This window comes from Periplaneta americana, chromosome 15 (genome assembly GCF_040183065.1).
Source record: "Periplaneta americana isolate PAMFEO1 chromosome 15, P.americana_PAMFEO1_priV1, whole genome shotgun sequence".
Taxonomy (NCBI): Eukaryota; Metazoa; Arthropoda; class Insecta; order Blattodea; family Blattidae; genus Periplaneta; species Periplaneta americana.
This window is the reverse complement of record NC_091131.1, coordinates 72,180,243-72,201,407: the sequence shown is the minus strand read 5'-3', so window position 1 is coordinate 72,201,407 and position 21,165 is coordinate 72,180,243. Positions and strand designations below refer to the sequence as shown.

The following is a 21,165-nucleotide window of genomic DNA, read 5'->3' as shown; positions in this document are numbered from 1 at the left end:
CACACATATGAAAGATTTTGTGGTTAGTAAACTTGAAATAACCCATCCACGTAATGATTACCAAGAAGTATTGGAATTGATCCTCTTTTTCTTGGAAGAAGTCCCTCCGCAAGGTGTAGGCCTATCATAAGCCAGGTACAATCTATTGAGCACAGTTCATGGCAAGATTGATCTATGTACTGAAAATATTCTTGTTTAGAGATACAGGTTTCAAGCTATCAAACCCAGAGAAACGAGGTCTTGGGAACTTCTGTGTCTTTGACATTGAACTGTACGTCAAAACCTGGTTGCTCTCCCAGCTGTCAACTACAGTTCCCACCAGTGCTTTGGGACTGTTGCAACTTCTTGTGGCACAAATATTACCAGAAGCCAAGGATGTCCTGAAGAAACTGTGTGGACATCTGTGGTATCTAAGTGACGAGCTCGTAGCACTCGTATTCTTTGACATTGACTCATTAGAGAAGAGGGCGATGGTGAAAAGACTGTCAATGACACTGTGGAATGAGGGGTCACCCTCATGCGGGAATACAATGCTTTGCTGACGAAAGACAAGGAATAGACTCAGGTCATGTTGCAAGTCGTCCAACACACGCAAGTGCTATCCCGATTCAAAGAAGTCTACACTCCTCCAGGGTCTTTCTTCATCCTCTGTCATCAAATAGACGTCAGATGTATTGTGCTGGAATGTGGACTGAGTAGTTTCATTTATAAAACATAACATTACAGTTTCTTCTGTTATTAATAAACTGGCTGGACAGCTCGTACTGTTCTTGTATACTTTCAATATCAACCTTCAGCTTTTTATGTGAAAATGTTGCTGTTTGTTCCATATTGTTACCTACAATAATAAAAGAATGATGCATCAATTGACTGATTGGTTTTAACAGATCCCTGTAATATGCAGAATAACTGCTTAGTAAGGGGACATTTCACTTGGATTAAGCATACCTTAAATATTAACCTATTGGACCAGAATTTCACCCACATTAGGATGGGAGGGAGGTATTTTAAAACTCGAAAAATAAGGACCACCCTTATATATATATATCTATATATATATTATCGTTATACAGTCTAAATAGTTTTCATTAATTTACTTGTTAGTCGACTTTATTTTCATACCGAATATATTATCTTATATTCAAAATGTACCTTCATCTCAAACAGCAGAAATAACTAAAATGTTCTCTCAATTAATAACACTCAATAAAAGAATTTATTGTATTCCAATGAAAACCATCCCATTGTGGAATCCTGGGAAACGAGAATGCGGATGCTTGAGCAAAGAAGGGCAGCACTGCTACTTACAGACCTGTAACTAAATCTACGTATTACCACAGTCTAGTATATACAGTCACGAAGTTCAATACGTAGTAAATATGCATCCATAGATAGTTGCTAACCAGTAGGATCGCTACTATCGCCTCATTACAGACAATGCGAAATAGTACCTGCACAGTCTATTGTTCCTAGCACCCTCACAACTCATGCTTCGTGACTGTATATACTAGACTATGGTATTACTTTGTGAAAAGATTTACTAAATCTACATACTTAGGCTTCAACAAACAAAATTTGATAACACAATCTCAAGGGAAAAAATGGAACTCTCTGCATCATAATCCAGAGTTAATTTCCGATTTACTACGCAAATCGTCTGTAGCTGCATTTAGATTGGTAACAGCCATGACTGTTTGGCCAAACATCTGCACAGAATTGGAATATATCAGTCCCCTAACTGCCCATTGTGCAACTCAAACTAAGAAATGGATTCGGAACACCTCAAAATTTGTGCTTCAATGGCTGACCATGACAATATCTTTGAAAAATATTGGAGTGCAAGAGGTCAAATGACTTTATTGTCAAACGCCTGGCATTAGAAAACAACAACATATTCAAAATGCAAAAAGCCAGCCTATGTATTTTAAATGAGGAACCTCAAGACTCTTATTTATAGGGTTTAACCACTTTAGACGAGAAGACTTTTACATATTTCGAAAGAGTTTGGCTTCTAGATGCTGGAAAACCCCAAAAATGTAAAAATCATTCACATTTAATGCAATTATTTAAAATTATAAATAGCTTCTCATGAACAACACCATCTGGTAACACTGATCAACTGAATATCCGTTTGTATTCTTAATACATATTATGTCAGTGGCAATAATGTAATGGTCAGGGAAATCAATTATTTAGTATTTATTTTGTGCAAATATAAATATGTTATAAGTTATTAGTGAATATAATGGCCAACATAGCAGTGTGTCAGTTGGTAATGGTAACTGTCTTTTAGGTGTTTTGTCTTATTATATACATAATAATGACAACAAGCATAATGATATAAAGCTCAAAGTTGTTGAAAAAATAACTAACCATTAGAATGAATACTCTGATTTCATTTATGGTGTTAGTTTCTAAGCAGTGTTATTAATGTGACTGATTTAAAAAATTTATGTCAGTCTTCAGAATTTACACTTAACATGTTGAAATTATAGCTAATCACCAATTTAAGGGGCACTCAATTTTTTTTTTTTATCCAATGCCACCAGGTTGTCTTTTCGACATTTCTGGTCTTCTCTCCTTGCCGTGGCTTAATTGTAACCCACTTCTGAGGTTGAGGCGCCTGGAAGGTGGAGTTACATTACCCCGATGATGTGATAGGATGATTATGATAATGTGGTGCCAGGAGAGGTCGTAAATCTAAACTTAACCTAAATTCCAGACCATGGACACATTTTCACCTATGGATTTAGCCAACAAATCTGTAATTTACGATTTTTTCGTGAAAGGTATAAAAGACATTATCCGTCACAGGGAAAGGGAACGTACATGCAGAAAGTTAGTATATATATCTAGATTACAGGAAACAGACTCAACTGAACAAATTACTTATAAATGTGCAATAGACTGCAGGAAAGGTGTTTTGCCATATCACATTGGAGATATGAACTTCAAATTATACCCACTCCCCTGCGTGTCAGTAAAGTGAAAGAGTAGGCTACATACTATTACTTATGTTCAGCAGTGTTACTACATGTTGCATTTCATTTTTTAGAAAACTTAAAATTCTCAGTAGATTATTACTAGTCACGTTAATAACACTATTTGACAAAACTGGCTCATAACAATCTCGTCTTTAACTTGTATGAATTAACATATGAAGACTTCGCGGGAAAAACGATGAATGTCACAGTTTTCTTAAGGTTGATGTCATTATCTAATTCAATGGATCTCTGCGAAATTTAATGTTGTTCTTATGAAAAATGGTAAAAAGGAGAATTATCACCACGAATACAGTAATCCTTTCCTTTATTTTCTATAGAAACAGCAATACATCTTGCAGTTATAGACTCAATTAGATCATTAACTAATCCTTAACAGAAATGTGACATTCATCGTTTTTCCCGCGAACTCTTCATATGTTTCCTTCCATTCTGTGCAAGTCAACTATAATGTTTATGTATTATTATAATCAGTGCTGTCATGGAGGCCATATGGGACCATACAGTGTATGGGAACCTACAATTTTTTAATGAATCATATGGGGAAGAGAAAATTCTGCCTATACGGGGGGGGGGGGGGGGCATACGACATATGAGTGCCTAAGTTTTGTAGGCCTACATGGAGATTTATATTTTTACACAGAGATTTGTACTGATCTTAGATTCTCACTTGCTGTTCCTAGTATAATTATCTTATTTGATATTTATGATTAGGGGGAGGATGTTGATGAAAATACATCTTCTTATTTTTCACATTAGGATGATGCCTATTAATATAGAAATCCTTTCTATGTTAATATCAAGGTAAAAAAATTAATTTCTTATATTGCATTTTTCGACATTTTTGAACTAATAGGTCATTTTATATATATTTTTTTGGGAATTTTTTGGTCAGTTTCAATACTTTGAAGAACTTTTAGACTATTTGGAATGCATTTTACTTTCTTCTTTACCGATTGGTCTGTTAAATTTTTTTCTAACCAAGTAGGTCAGTAGTAATTACCTACTGAATAAGTGAATAACAGTGAAGTTTGAGTTTTATAGTTTGAAACAAACTGAAGGCTTCACCTCACACAACGGAAATAATATAAAATGCTTGACAACAGCTTAGTTTAAGTGAGGGCTTTGACCGCTACTGCAGAAGGAGAAAGAGACGGAGAATAAAGGCACCGACATGGATCACCCTTGATTGAAACATATTGTAAACCCTCATTAAAATCTATAGTTTTTCCTTAAAACCTTAATTTTTTTCCATGCCCTTTTCTTTTATCTTCGCCAAATTCCAGGAAGTTGCCGCCTCTCTCCAAGATTTGCAGGACAGTCATTGAAACAAGGTGACTAATATTTAAGAAGTTGTGGTGCGAGTATTTGAATAATATTTAAATGTCATTTTCTTTTAATTTTATGTCAGTTTTCCATTAGTTTAAGGGCATTTTAATGATCATTTTAAGTAGAGTTTTAGATCATCAACATCTGCCTCCTATTTATGATCATAAATGATCCATTGCTACAGAACCATAATTGTATAATTTAAAAATACCAAAGTGCTGCAGCTACACGCTCCAAGATTCATCAAGACACGTGTACATCTACTGTGAGGACTTCATAGGATATTCCTTAAATCAAGCTTATTTCGTAATTATGAAAATGTACATCAAAACACTAATTCTTTACTTCTTTTTATATTAAAAGATTCTATGCAATGATTAGCAAGTCTGACTGTGAAACAAGCGGGACCGGGTTCAATTCCTAGTTGGGATAAGTTACCTGGTTGAGGTTTCTTCTGGGGTTTTTCCACAAACCCATTAACAACAAATGCAATCATCGCAGCTGATGAAACGTCGTAAGATATATATTAAAAGAACCATTAAATGACAGAGAGGTAGAGAGAGAGGAAAGTAAAATATATTTCAAGAGAGGAAAATAAAGAGTGTCGTGTATGATCAAGAAAAAAATTACCATGACAGCACTGATTATAATACTAGTCTATGTACCGTTTTATGCTCGGTGCGAGACAGAAATATTTTTAAACTTTTTTTTTTGTCTTCATAATTTTTGTCAAAATTTGATTTGTTAGTTCAGAAGCTGAAGTGTAGGGATTATTAAGTAAGAGGGAACTTCAATTGTTCACATTTTCTTCATTTTCAATACAATCTTAAAAATTCTGGCACTGACATATTACACAAGAAATGGGATTTTTTGCATCACTACCTACTGTCATGGCGGCAGGGTAGCTCAGTTGGTAGAGCAGCTGGCTACGGACTGGAAGGTCCGGGGTTCGATCCCAGGTGGTGACAGGATTTTTTTCTCGTTGCCAAACTTTCAGAACGGCCCCGAGGGTTACTCAGCCTCGTATAAAATTGAGTACCGGGTCTTTCCCGGGGGTAAAAGGCGGTCAGAGCGTGGTGCCGACCACACCACCTCATTCTAGTGCCGAGGTCATGGAAAGCATGGGGCTCTACCTCCATGCCCCCCAAATGCCTTCATGGCATGTTACGGGGATACCTTTACCTTTTACCTTTTTTACCTACCTATTGTCATAACTAGGGACCGGATTTTTATGTAATTACATATTACATTCCTTTGAACCTAACTGTATATAAATAACAAATCTTTGCGAATCTTGTAATTACCATTAATATATTAAAATTTGATACTACATATTTTTACATATTTACCCCACATTACATATTATGGCTTGGTATTACATAAATCATTTTTACTTCTTTAAAAGGAAAAATAAAACTGCTGCTGGAGAAGTTTACAATTTGAAATAAGCCTTTTTACCTACTCGAGAAAGGATATATTTTGGGACGAAACATAACATCTAAGTTCCAAGAAGTAAAAGAGGCACTCACCCCTTACCGCCCACTGTAAATATGAGTGAACAAAAGGCAACCTTTCTCATACATCTACTCTGTATTGTAAAAATCAAGGAGGGAATAAGTTAATCTCATAGAAATAAGCGGACGACATAGTAGTAGGGTCTAAAGACCTCACAAAGTTACAAGAAACAATAAGCATCATGGTAAAATAGTGCAATAAAAACAAATTTGATATAAATGTGGACAAGACAGAAATGATGATACTCAGAAATGGCGGAAGAGCACCAGAAACAATAGCATTATGAAGAAAAGAAAATTAAAAATTGTACCGGACTACAAATATCTAGGCTTAACAATACAAACCAGCGCAGATATTGATATTAAATATTTTGATGATTTTACATATTTTGGTACATATTCAGCTTATTTTTCTTACATAAATATGTACATATTTCACACCTTGATATTACATAAAAATCCGGTCCCTAGTCATAACTTCATTGTATAATATCGTTGTTAAAGGTGCAAATACTTGTAAGCCTCAAAATTTTCGAAATTGAGTTCTTGGTACTTTTAAATTAATCTAAGCGACGCGCATGTACCTGCAAAATCTCGTAAATCACATTTTAATATTAATAGAGGAAAAGTAAAAATTTCAGAACCACATAACCCCGCAATTAATGGCGAGAAAAAAACAGTTTTTTCATTCTCACGTAAAATTTTTTTAAGACTGCCCCCGGGGTTTGTTTGTCAGAATGCTGGTTTCCAGATCTGGAGGTTCCGGGTTCGATTCCCCGGCTCGGCTCTCGGTGAATTTTTCTTGAAAAAGAAAAATTCCCTAGGTGTCTAGAGTCTAGAAATTTGTTTGAATGTGAGTGTGATTGTGAGTGTGCCGGGTTAATATTAATTAGCCAATTATCAAAAACATAAAATACATCAGGACTGTCACTGGGCAGCAACCTGAACACACGTTTCAGCTTCACATTGTTGACAAGTAACTCCACCTGCCAGCACCACCATGAAGCATTAATAGATGCTATAGAGTTATCAACAAAGGAAAAAAAAAATGTAAAATTTTGATTTTGTGGGATACAAGCATTTGAAACTTAAGTGATGACATGTTATATGTGCCCATCAGTTTGTTCTTGTACAAGTAAGAGCCCCTCTTCAGTGCTCTGTATACAACAGCTCTGAATTCGTATTCTGGAATATCTGCCACAGTGTGTGCAATGGAGTCCTTCAACTCATCAATTGTCGTAGGTTTGCTCAAGAACACTCCTTCCTTCAGGCAGCCCCACAACCAGTAATCTGCTGGGTTAATAGCTGGCGACCTTGCAGGCCAAGCTACAGGAAAGCACCTATTGATAACACAATCACCAGAACAATCAGAAACAAACAAACTCATTATCATGGTGGTGCAAAAAATCCCATTTCTTGTGTAATTAGCCAGTGAAACAAAATTTTTAAGATTGTGCAGAAAATGAAAAAAATATGAGCAATTAAAGTTTCTATTACTTTTCAAAAACCATAGGAGTGACAGTATGAGGAAGAAGAATAAAGTGCATAAGATTTGCTGATGATATGCCATTATTAGCAGAAGAAGAGATGATACTAAGAGATATGCTACAGAAGCTAAATTACACCTGTGAGCAGTATGGAGTGAAGTTAAATGCCAACAAGACGAAGACCATGGTCATAGGAAGAAAAGTAAAGATAAACTTGAAAATTCTAAATGAGGCAGTAGAACAAGTGAAGAGCTTCAAATACTTGGGATGTACTACAAGCAGTAACATGAGCTGCTGCCAAGAAATCAAAAGGAGAATAGCAATGACAAAGGATGCTTCTAATAGAACAAGGAACATCTTCTGCAGACTTTGGAGAAAGAACTAAGAAAGAGACTAGTGAAGTGCTTTGTGTGTGGAGTGTAGCATTGTACGGGGCAGAAATATGGACATTACGAAGAAGTAAAGAGAAGTGAGTAGAAGCATTTGAAATGTAGCTATGAAAAAGGATAGACAGAATAAGAAACGAAGTTGTGTTGGAAAGAGTGGATGAAGAAAGAATAATGCTGAAACTAATCAGGAAGAAGAAAAGGCATTGGCTGGATCAATGGTTGAGATGAAACTGCCTTCCGAAGGATACACTGGAAGGAATGGTGAACGGAAGAAGAGTTCGGGGTAGGAGACGATATCAGATGATAGACGACATTAAGCTATATATGGATCATATGCGGAAACTGAGAGGAAGGCAGAAAATAGGAAAGACTGGAGAATGCTGGGTTTGTAGTGAAAGACCTGCCCTTGAGCAGAACACTATGAATGAATGAATACCTAATATGGAGCTACATAATAAGTATTCAGTTATAATTAAACTGATCAGATTTTTCACTGGTCAATGGTGGAGACACTTAATTGCATACTTATTGCGGCATTAAAAGTGCAATGATTATTGTACCAATGCAAATAAGATTTTATTAATGATTGATTACAGATATATGCCTGCACTTATCAGAGAACAGAATGGTGTTATTTTTTTATCCTTCATTTTTATATTTATATTCATCAGATGACAAAATTTTCTTCAATAATTTTGGGAAACACTAAAAAAAATTTAAAATGCATTGCAAGAGAGTTGGAAATTGTCCTTTGTAGTCATAATGACTTTTATTGTTTTTACTTGTAATTAACATTTTCCGAATGTTTTAAGTTTGTATATTTTGGAATATACGATCTACTGTTTTTACAGATGCATTTTTATCTAGAAGGGAAATGAATTAAATGATGGACGAAGATGATAATGCCTGACATAGTGGTTCCTGAAATGAACAAATATTTCTCTCCAACATTTGTCTACAGAATCTTCTCACCTATTCCACAAATCTACTTATTCTGAAATTATATTTGTCAGGCAGGAAAACTAGTCAAACAAATTCTGTATCACTTTCAATCTTTTAAAAAGTCCTTGCTTAGCTATTAACTCGGCACTCTTTTCCACACCAGACCACAGAGGAACATGCTTCAGTGAAGCCCAGTAGAAAATATCTAAGCCCTTGAAGTGTTCCTAGCATAGCATGTCCAAATATTTTACACAGTTTTCATAAAAAGTTAATACAGTTTCTTCCACATTTTCTTTCTTAACTAAGCCTTCATTTTGCGGAGCAGCGGGACATTCTACACATTCTACAAAGGACATTCAAGCATTCTGCCAAACTCATGGAAGATGGAAGGATAAACATCTCCAAAGCAGGACTCCAAAGGAGGACGTCTGGTCAGTTTAGTTATAATGTATATTGTTGTTTTCAATTTAGAAGAATAGAAAAATTCAATTGTTTACAATATAATGTTAAATTGCAATTTAATTACCTTGGACGTTTACACACTGTTTTCTTGTGACGGCAATCACGAAGCTCAAGTAGCATAACTTACAGAAGACTGGATAAGGTGAAAGGTCTGAAGGGTGTCTAATTATTGTAACAGAATCTGCAAGAAATAAAGATTAAAATGTTGTTAATACTTGGATGTAAATACATTTTCTTTCACTTACATTGAACATAATTTAACAATAATAATCAATATTGATTTCTGACGAGGCCTATGGTCAATCCTTTGTTATAACTGCCATGTGTAAAAAAAATATCACAACAAGTTCTAAAAAATATCATACTGGTTTAAAACAATATACAAAACAGTTAGAAGACTTATTGCAGTAATAATGACTTTTTGTAGCAATGATACTCAATTCATGATCATTATCAGCCTTTGATAAATTGTATTTATGATTAAAACAGTAGTACCAAACAACAAACTTCGTACATATTTTACTAACAAGGAATATTTTATTACATACATGAGATTTCCTTATGGCGATAGCTCTATTAGCACTGTCCCTTTCTTTACTTTCTATTTTTGGAGTTATATTATGATAAAGTCTGGTACTTTACTACAATAATTTGTGAAAACTTAAAGTGAACTGTAAAATATGTCCCACTTTAGTCCTGTGATTCAACTTCTTGAAATGTAAAATCTCTGCTGCAAACACTTCGTACCTTGACATGTAACTACAAAATAACTAAATTTCACATTCACTTGAATTTTAAGTATACACATCACACACTAATGACACTGTTGCTATTATAAATGTTTTTTTTTCTGACATATCACACCTACCAAACTATAGCAACTATGCCAAAGAGATCTTCAATAAGCACCTAATCTCTCAATTCTGTTACAAGCCACACTCAATCTTAGTTTCTACTATCATATTTGAAACAAATGCATCATAATGACCAAAAATTTTGCTATTGTTTAAGAAATCAAACCAAAAGCATGTCAAAATGGCTAAGTAGCAGAAATAATGCCCACAGAACAACATAATATTCCACAAAAAAGTGCAATAAATCGTTATAGTGAGAGTTCAATGGTCCAAAACATGAAAACATATCAGATATTTACCTCGAAATATTTCTATTACCAAAATATTTCTATTATCTAGTTCTGCAAGATTTGAGCAGAACTGAATGTCAAAAGAATGGGTAACAGGCGATTATTGTCACTGAATTCAAGGAAACAATTGAAATTTTAATTTTTTATATATGTTATTTATTTGTTTAATCAGACATTTTTACTTATCTGCGGGGGTATTTGGCACTGTTTTACGAAATGAACTGGGATGTGATATGAATATCTATGATCTTGTCACTGGTTCCGACTGTGATGACATTTCGAAAATCACAGCTTCAACAAATCGCCATCTCCACCCAATACATGATTCATAGTGATGGCCATATGCAGTGGCGAAGCGTCAGGGTAGGCAGGGTAAGCTGAGCTTTCCCAAACATTTTCGAAGAAGGGACAAGATCAATTTAGAATTTAGTTAATTAAAAACAGGAACGTTTCCGCATTTCGTTTACCTTTTAGTGACATAAAGCACGGTCTAGATCACCATCCCTTCAGCCCAGCTTACCCAAAAATTTTCACACTTCGCTACTGGCCATATGTATATGTGACCATATTACATGACAACTCCAACAACTGCAAATCAGAAGATTCATACTAAATTGAAGGACAAGATAATGAGATCTATTATCATCCCACTCAAAAAGTTAATGTCAGCAACTCTTTAATCTCAAGCTATGCCCATACATTGTCAAATGCAGTCACTATATTCGCCCATGAATGATTAATTCAATAATTCATAAACATTATTGGGCGAATATATGCGCCCACATACAGCAATAACACCGCTCATTGCGTGTTTACTTGCCACACTAATCAATAGATTTGTTCCCACAAGCAATTCAGAATGTATTACGAACTAAAACCAACACATCTTTCGACACATGCTCCACTTGAGTATGTTCTCAGAACTAGCTCGGGATTTCACGTTGTTGGAACATTTCTTGGACTATTTTTAAAGGTCTTCTGAGTTTTTTTCTCACATTAAAATTATATTCATCTTCCGAACTTAATTCGTCAATAAAATATACCACTATCACCTTGCAAATCACTCACGATCGACAATTTTTTTTAATTTTAATTTTCCCAGTCTCAAAGCGATTTAATGTCAACCTCAGATTGAACTGCATGCGCAGTTCAGAATTCCCACTTCCTGCTCTTAATCGAGAATCAATTTATTCCAAATGAGTTCCAAAGTATGATGGAACAGGAAGCTAATACTTGTTTCAGTGCATACTTCAGTAGACAGAGGAAGAGTAGTATCAGATAAAATCATAGATGGCAGAACAGCGAGTAAAATAGGACTTGAGGCTTTCCCAGCATTGAATATGGAATAACTCTTCTCGGGTTCTCAGCCAGGTGAGTTGAATAGTTGCTTTCAAGCTTTTGATGACTAGCTTTGCCATCTTCTTCAGGGATTGAAGTGCCGTGGGACAATATCTAGCCAGATGTAAGCAGTCAGTGGGGCTTTCTGTTGCGGGCCAATCAGGAACTAGTTCCTAGTCCCAAACACCTGCCATGTTCTGGTTAGTCCAAGCTTGTTGATTGCAGGTTTCTACACTGTACTCATCTTTAGGCTCCCGTCTCTGTTGAAATTATTTCCATCTAGTTGTATTTCGATGGTTTCCTTGATGACCAGGTTCCAATATCCTGATGCCTTCTCCAAGATGGTGGTGGCATCGAAATCTATCTTGTGGTCTGTTTCCAGGCTGTGTTATGCTACTGCCGACTTATCGAGGTAATATATGTAGTCTTATGCTGTACTGATGCTCCTTGTAGCATTCCATAATGGTGCGTCCTGTCTGGTCAACGTAGGATTTCCACACTCACAAGGTATTTTATAGGCACCAGGTATCCTAAGACCAAGGTCGTCCTTAACTGGTCTCGGTAAGTTCTGGACAGTCTTAATCCCGTGTTTTTTTTAGTAGCCTATCAATCTTGCCTGAAATGGGGCCATAAAACGGGATGTCAGCCATGCGAATAATAGTTCTTTTCATACGGACTTTTTTTTATATCTGCTAACATGAGATACCCAAAGAAAACATGGGGATAGAGGGTGGGAAACCTGTTGAGGAGGAATGCACGAGAGTGGGGAAAAAACTATAGTGAGAGACTGGCCAACAATAAATCCTGATGGAAATGTTTCACAGATGCCTATGCTCCACTAGGAGTAACAGGAAATAAGTAACACGAGGCAGTTCAATGCCACATCAATATGATGGCTTGTAGAAAGCACTATTTGCTTACTTCTCAGAATATTAATAATGATGAAAATGAGAATTCAAATGAAGATTTCGATTTCAGTGAATCATGTTATATTCCAAATGATATTTCATAACTGGAAAGTGATTCTGCAAATTGAATGATTTGTGTTACTTTGGCATAGGACTATAACATTCTTTCAGATTTAATAATTATTCGAGAGATTTCTAGACAAATGAGGCTTAGGTCTATATAATTCTACAATTCCTTTGTAATTGTGTTCTTTATCTTGACTTTGTCTAAAGATTTATTGTTCTTAGACATTATAAACTATTAATCTAATATACACACTGTCTATATTACCTTCATACGATGTTGCTCTAATTCAGAGATCATCCAAAAAATCGCCAAACAAAATTTATAACCGAAGGAAAAAAGTGAAGTAATATTAATGAATGGAAAAGGATGAAATGTAAATAATACAGAAATTCTGGAAGCAAGTACAAATCTGACAGGACCGGAAAATAGTTTCAGCTAAAGAGTTCAGCAGAAGATATATTCCAGTCAATTTGGAATCTGTCCGATTTTAACAGTCGAAAGAGCTACCTAATGAGTAACATTAAAATGGAAGTAGAAGAAAGAAGGATAAATTAATTAAATAGAGCATTATAGGAATCAAGCAACAGTTTTAAATTTGTATAAATTATGCGAAGAAAACATTTTATGATGTCAGTATCTTTCAGTCTTGGTGAAATGAATTTTTTATTTTTATTATTTTCAAAGAACTGTTTCGAATTAATAGTAATTAATTTTCAAACTGCTGCATGAAACTTGTGCAATCAACATCATTTCCTGATATTTCCTATAAAATCTAGGAATATTTAAACGATTCTTACTTCAAAATATTTGTAATAACTACATGAACAAAATAAACTAAAATCCTTTACTTATCTCCTAAAAACAGCTTCTTCTTAAATTTTTATACAATGCATTATATTTTGACATTTTCATGATCTGTATTATTACAGCACTGCCCATTTTACACATACACGACACTGTTTACACAGTTAAATGACGAAGATTATGAGAGCTTTCACATGCACTGGGTGCCATCTATACAGTAAGTGGTCGCCGAGTATTTCCACTACAAATCTGGCAACTGTCACAGTGCAACACATTGTAGTGGAGTGAACAGATCCTTCACACTTGCCGTGTCTGTTGTCCAGTTCCTTAATTTATGTACAAATATTATGCATTAATATTCAGTGAATGTTAATAATATTATGCATACAATCAGCATTGCTATAACGCGACTATGATCTATGTTGGCAACAATACACTAGAATAACCTGCTCCGGATTTGATCGGTTGTGTGTGAAGTGTCACTGTTCCATGTAAATGGACAGTCATTGTGTATGTGTGACATGGGCCCAAAGATTTTAGTCTACGTTGATAAGGTGTCAAAAATTTCAACTTTCTGAAAACGAGCAACAAAGAATAAATTTACAGGGACGGTGAAATGACATTTTTATTTTAGTAGGTTATTTTACGACGCTTTATCAACAGCTTAGGTTATTTAGCATCTGAATGAGATGAAGGTGATAATGCCGGTGAAATGAGTCCGGGGTCCAGCCCGAAAGTTACCCAGCATTGTGAAATGACATGAGTACATACCATAAATGATACCTAAAAATTATTTTCTTCATAAGAAAGAGAGAAATGTATTCTATAAAGCAAAGTGTTAACTGAAAAATGTCATTTTTTTCATTCCTAAAGGTATTCTTCCCCCTCATAAGTCAGGTCTTGGTTCTCAAATAAGGAATTTAATCTGTCTCATAGCTGGTGTAGATCTCTAGGTTCTCAGTAAATTCCTCATCAGGTTGTCCTTTAGAGCTTGTATGATTATATACTTAGGGATTCTGATACAAGGTCATGAGCGATAGCATCGGATGACAGTTTCATGCTTGGCCAGTAAATTGGCTTGCTTATCACTGTGTTCAGAAACCCAAATTAGCTGTACTTTATTATTTCTGAATGGAGTTTCCAGAGTAATTCTGCATTCTTTGACCAGCCTGCAGTCTACTGTGCGCTTAGTGTATCCCGCGCAAACGAGCTATCAGGACAAATGTAGATATTCATGTCTCTGCACAATCTATTTAGGTTTTCCTGAGTGCAAGCTGATACAGCAAACACTTGAGCTTGGAAAACAGCAGTATAATGACCAAGAGAGATAGAAATTCTAGCCCATCTTTTACACAACAGTTTCCTCTGCAGCAGGAACTAGAGAAACATGTTCTCTTTTTTCATTTTACCATTCTGTGGCAGAATATACAACACATTTTAAAGTAGAAATTATTGCTATTTATATATCTTTGCAAAACCTCTTATATAGATTAAATAAGTTCCAAAATTCTGTCATATCAAATTTAATGGAAGCCATACAAGCTATAAATTCACAACAGTCCACAAAAGGGACTAAAATTCAGGATTGTAAGAAAATGATCTATTACCTAACTAAACAACAGAAAAAATTAGTTTACAGTGAATTCCTTCCCATTGTGATGTAAAGGGAAATGAAACAGCCTCAGACTTTAGGCTAAAAAGGGCACTGAAATTTTACAACCATCTAATAAATGGTCTTCCATATTATTCTGCAAAAAAATATCAAAGGTAAATTCAGATCTGTCCAAAAAAATAGAATTCGGATGGAGTACGAGATAAAACCTGAGACATTTTATTGACAACCAGGAGATAATCTTTCAAGCACCACACAAATCTGCTGTTGTGATGTTCAGGTTGACAATATGTCATGATTGTTTGGCAAGCTACCTGGGTGGGACAGGAATTTCCCATACATCCACCTGTGTGTTGTGTGATGCAAATGAAGAGATGATCATGGAACATATCAAAAGGTGCACAGCATTGCTACAAGAAGATGACGTCATAAAAATACTGGAATAACTTCATTGTCATGTGCCTAGCCATTGGACCAACAACAACAATACAATAAGTAGAATCATACTGTTTTGTCTCATTTCAACAACAGGACTGATAAATAATTGATTAAATGGCGATCTTACTCGTGTTAATTGTGTAAGCATGTGCGGCTTACAGGTGTTTCGGTGCTTCTTCACACCATCCTCAGAGCCTACTAGATCTCGGCGTCATCTCGAACTTCGCTGCCTGTTATGTGGGTGCGTTCGATTGTTGAAAAGTGTTGAAATGTGGTGTCAAATAGTGTGTGTGTTCTGAAATTGATCTGTGTGTTGAGAATTTGATCCGGACAGAAGTTCGAGATGACGCCGAGATCTAGTAGGCTCTGAGAATGGTGTGAAGAAGCACCGAAACAGCTGTAAGCCGCACATGCTTACACAATTAACACGAGTAAGATCGCCATTTAATCAATTATTTATATTCAAGTGTTAAAAGTAGTGTACGAAAGATTCAACATGAACAGGACTGATGTCTGTTGGTCATTTTCCAAATACGTGTATAACTAAGTGCCCACTCCCTCCCTAACCAAGTCAGCTAACATGGCTGTGTTTTGGATTGTAAGATACAGAGGATGCAAACACATTAGACTTTCGAGGGCCTTGGTCATTGTTATTCTCAAGGCTACATATAAGAGGCAATCTTATAATTATCAGCAGTTGTCATTATCTCGCTACTATTCATTTTGTATTGGTAAGCTGTTCAGCTGTATGTATAATGAGTTTAGTTCTTGAACTTTCATTATTATTTCTGAGTTGACTCAGTTGCATATCAATAAATCTGTCAGTATGGCAACATACACTGTAGCAATGACATTTCATTGATTAATTTTGAGACGAGTATTTTCTGAATGCATAGTGGCCTTACCAGAGGCGTATACTGGTTAAAGGGTTTGGGCTACCGCTGACCCTATTATTACACAAAATATATCTAACAATTACTTTAATTTTAATTACTATGGTAAAACTAATAATACAAAATTATTACATTATGTTATATTATAAACTTTTTCTTTTGTAATTTCCTTGGGCTACCGCCGGTAGCCCGCAAAATACGCCCCTGGGCCTTACTATTATTTATAAAGTGGTCACGTGCTTTATTCTGCTTAACTGCATTCTCCAGGACATAGACAAATAACATAGAAAGATCTCCAATTCAATGTACAGTATACTTAGGAATATAATTTATGGAGATCACTTTCACGCGTCAATTGTGAACTAAATTTATAAATACCTAGTTGACTAGTTTCAGTTTAGTAGGAGCCATCTTCAGAACTAGTGAGATCTTTGCATCTCCGGTTTCTTCAGTTGTTTTGCTGGGGGAGGGGGGGGCGTTTGTGTTATGTAGTGTGGAATCAAATAGTATGTGTGTTCTGAAATTCAATTGTGTACTGAGAACTTGTTTTGGGTGTGTTTTTGTGTTCTGTATATTTCGTACTGTTCTAGTGTGTTCAGTTTCTGGTTTTTTCGATTGGATATGTAGAGTTTCCATGTCTGTGTCTATGTTGATGTAGTAGTGGTTGACATTTGTGATGTGTTCTGCATATGTGGAAGTGTTGTGTTCTTTGTAACATGTCTTAAATGATCTCCCTGTCTGTCCGATGTAGAAGTATTTGCAGCTATTGCATGTGAGTTTGTACAGACCTGTTAGGTTGTATTTGTTTGTTTATGTTGTTTGTATGTTGAGATGCTGTCGTAGAATGTTTTGTGTTCTGTATGCGATACTGTAGTTTAATTTCCTGAATGAAGATGCGATCTTGTGTGTGTTTTTGTTGTTGTATGTTGGTGTGATGTATTGTTTGTGTTCTTGTATTTGTGTTGTGTTTCTATGTTTCTTGTATTCATGTTTTGTCTTTTTTATTATGTTGTCTATTATGTTGCGGTTTTACCCATTTTCTTGTGATATGTATTTCATGGTATGTATTTCTTCTTTGTAATCTTGCTGACTCATTGGTATGTTGAGTAGTCTGTGTACCATGGCTCGAAATGCAGCATGTTTGTGTTGGGTGATTGGATATGTTGTTATGCGTGTGGTTGTTGTTGTGGGTTTCTTTTGTAGATTTTGAAAGTGTGTTTGTTATCTACTTTTGTTACTGTGATGTCTAGGAAGTTTATAGCTTTGCTGTTTTCGATTTCTAATGTGTAGTGTAGCTTTGGGGTACTTTGTTTATGTGTTGGTGTAGGTTTTGAATATGTCCTTTATTTTCTTCATATAGTGTTAGTATGTCGTCTATGTATCTGTGGCAATATATGATGTTGCCTGTGTATTTATTGTTGTCTTCGTTTAGTATGTATCAATGTATACATTAGACAATTCAAATTTATAAGCGAATATTAAGGCCAATGGTGACAAAATCGGAACTACATCGTGTTACACAGCCCAATTGGTATTATATAGGTATGCACTATGCCAACAATATTATTATTAAAGAAGAATCACAAGATTTCTACCAACATCTACAGAAGATTTTTGAAGGTGTAAATAAGAATGATTACATCCTACTTACTGGAGATTTTAATGCTCGTGTAGGAAGTGTACCAATAGATGGAATAATGGGTCCACATGGAGAGCTGACCATTAACTTCAATGGAAGAATATTAAGAGATTTTGCAAATTTCAATAAACTTCGGATCGAGAACACCTTCTTTAAACATAAAGACATCCACCGCTATACCTGGACAGCCAGAGGTCAGAAGTCCATCATTGACTACTTCATGGCAAACGAGAAACTAGGTAAACTATTTCAAAACGTGAGAGTTTATAGAGGTAGTGACATAGGATCAGATCACTATTTGCTGAGAGGAGATGTGGCACTTAAAACTAAGTGGTATAAAGTTAAATCATCAACTACCAAAGGAAATAGTGAGAAAAGATAGAAAACGAATCTTTTGTCAGATTATTCAATAAGGAACCTCTACGTCAATAGGATGAAACACCATTTACAAGATGACGAAGTAACTACTGATATTGAAGTAGAATGGTCCAAGATCAAAAGAATAATAGAAAATACAGCTTTAGAGGTATTGGGACTTCGAAATATCAGGAAGAAGAAAAAAGGTCTCTATATATGGAATGAAGAACTAGGAAGAGAGATAGAGGAGAAACGACACCTTTATCTAAAATGGATGTCCCGACAAAGACCAGAGGATAAAGAACAATATCAAACACAAGCAAGAGTTGTAAAAAAATTAGTTAGACAAGCTCACAGAGAGTCGTGGGATAAATATGTATCAAATATAGAACACGATATACATGGAAGACAAACATCAGCATACAAGATAATGAAACATCTTAATAAGGAAGAAAAAGATGCTGCAAGTCTTGCGTGTTTTGACCAAAGAGCTTGGCTTCAATTCTGCAAAATGCATTGGTACACTGATAACGAAACAATCTCTCCAGACGAAATCTTAATAACTGAGTCAAACAATATAGATAGTATTGAATATAAAGAACTGCAGACTGCACTTAATGCACTCCATAACCGAAAAGCCCCAGGAACTGATAACCTTAATATAGAGCTATTTCGATATGCATCAGAAGAAACCAAGCTCAGAATATTAGAATTTCTCAACCATTGCTGGAGACAACAGGAGATTCCAAACCAATGGAAAGAAGCTATTGTTGTTCCCATATTTAAGAAAGGAGATAGATCTAACCTCAACAACTATAGAGGAATCAGCATTTTGAATTCTGGGTACAAGCTCTATACCAGGATACTTGCTTCCTGTCTCCGACCAATTGTTGAAAGTATTTTACTGGAAGAACAGGCTGGGTTTCGTAAGAGTAGATCTTGCGCTGACAACATATTCATCATAAAACAAATTATTGAGAAGAGGAGAGAATGGAATCAGAACACCTACATTGTATTCATAGATTATGTCAAGGCTTTTGACCGAGTGCTGAGGAGTAAGCTTTGGGAAATTATGAATAGAAGGGGAATACCTAAGCACCTCATAAAAATATAACAGAACCTCTATAAAGGGACCCAAATAAGCATTAAGATAAACTCTGGAGACATTAAATCCGAATATATCAACATGGGTGTCCGACAGGGCTGTTGTATGTCACCTATATTGTTTAGTTTGTATATTGATGACGCCATTAGAGCATGGAAGAGAAAATTATTACAGTTGGGTTTTGACAATGACATAAACAGTGATAACTTTGTCTTCACACTTATGTTTGCTGATGATCAAGTAATTGTTTCAAATTCTGAAAATGCACTCCGAGCTCTGTTTGAATTGCAGAAAATAATAGAGGTGTATAACTTCGAAATTTCAACTGATAAAACAGAATCTATGGCATTCCAGGGTCCAATGCAAATTCGTTGCAAGTTTGTTATTAATAATAAATTGATTAAACAAGTCAACCAGTTCAAATTCCTTGGTTACACACTATCGCCTTTTGAAGAAGCGGACGTCAAACAAAAAACGGAAATATTCAACCAAATGTGTGGTACAATAACTAGAACTTTAAAAAACAAGGCAAGGAAGGAAACAATGTTGAAGTTTTATAAGACGATGGCAGTACCAGTGGGTTTATATGGAGCAGAATCGTGGATCCTCACTAGTAGAGATAAAAGTAGAATTCAAGCTTCAGAAATGCGGTTCCTTCGCTCAGTGATGGGTGTAACAAGGAGGGACAGAATACGAAACGAAGAAATTAGGCAATCACTGAATATCTACAACTTAAACAACAAAATTGTGGAATATAGACAGAACTGGAGATCCCATGTGGAAAGAATGAGTGATGAAAGACTGCCTAAATTAATCTTCGGGTATCAACCTAAGGGCTTCCGTAGTATTGGTAGACCAAGAAAACGATGGCAAGACCAAGAATAAGGAATATGTATGAAGTTCGCAACAGGTTGAGAGGCCTAAAGCGTGATGGTGATGATGATGAAGATTTGATAAATTTGCTATATAAAAACTTCCCAATTGAAACTTACTTACTTACTTACTTACAAATGGCTTTTAAGGAACCCGAAGGTTCATTGCCGCCCTCACATAAGCCCGCCAGCGGTCCCTATCCTGTGCAAGATTAATCCAGTCTCTATCATCATACCCCACCTCCCTCAAATCCATTTTAATATTATCCTCCCATCTACGTCTCGGCCTCCCTAAAGGTCTTTTTCCCTCCGGTCTCCCAACTAACACTCTATATGCATTTCTGGATTCGCCCATACGTGCTACATGCCCTGCCCATCTCAAACGTCTGGATTTCAAGTTCCTAATTATGTCAGGTGAAGAATACAATGCGTGCAGTTCTGTGTTGTGTAACTTTCTCCATTCTCCTGTAACTTCATCCCGCTTAGCCCCAAATATTTTCCTAAGCACCTTATTCTCAAATACCCTTAACCTATGTTCCTCTCTCAGAGTGAGAGTCCAAGTTTCACAGCCATATAGAACAACCGGTAATATAACTGTTTTATAAATTCTAACTTTCAGATTTTTGGACAGCAGACTGGATGATAAGAGCTTCTCAACCGAATAATAACAGGCATTTCCCATATTTATTCTGCGTTTAATTTCCTCCCGAGTGTCATTTACATTTGTTACTGTTGCTCCAAGATATTTGAATTTTTCCACCTCTTCGAAGGATAAATCTCCAATATTTATATTTCCATTTCGTACAATATTCCCGTCACGAGACATAATCATATACTTTGTCTTTTCGGGATTTACTTCCAAA

At 35.6% G+C, this 21,165-nt stretch overlaps 2 long non-coding RNA genes across 3 annotated transcripts in view; one reads left to right on the top strand and one right to left on the bottom strand.

The window, feature by feature from the left end:
* Nucleotides 1-9,196, top strand: part of LOC138715131 (uncharacterized) — a 144,120-nt gene extending 134,924 nt beyond the window's left edge. For both annotated transcript variants that reach the window (XR_011336161.1, XR_011336160.1), the window contains exon 3: nucleotides 8,970-9,196. This is a non-coding gene — a long non-coding RNA (uncharacterized lncRNA). The remainder of the gene's footprint in view (nucleotides 1-8,969) is intronic.
* LOC138715130 (uncharacterized) lies at nucleotides 3,411-9,327 on the bottom strand. Its single transcript, XR_011336159.1, has 3 exons — nucleotides 9,190-9,327; nucleotides 5,534-7,185; nucleotides 3,411-5,213 (listed from the first exon to the last, which is right to left on the bottom strand). It is a non-coding gene; the product is annotated as an uncharacterized lncRNA (long non-coding RNA).
* Nucleotides 9,328-21,165: the final 11,838 nt, after the last annotated feature.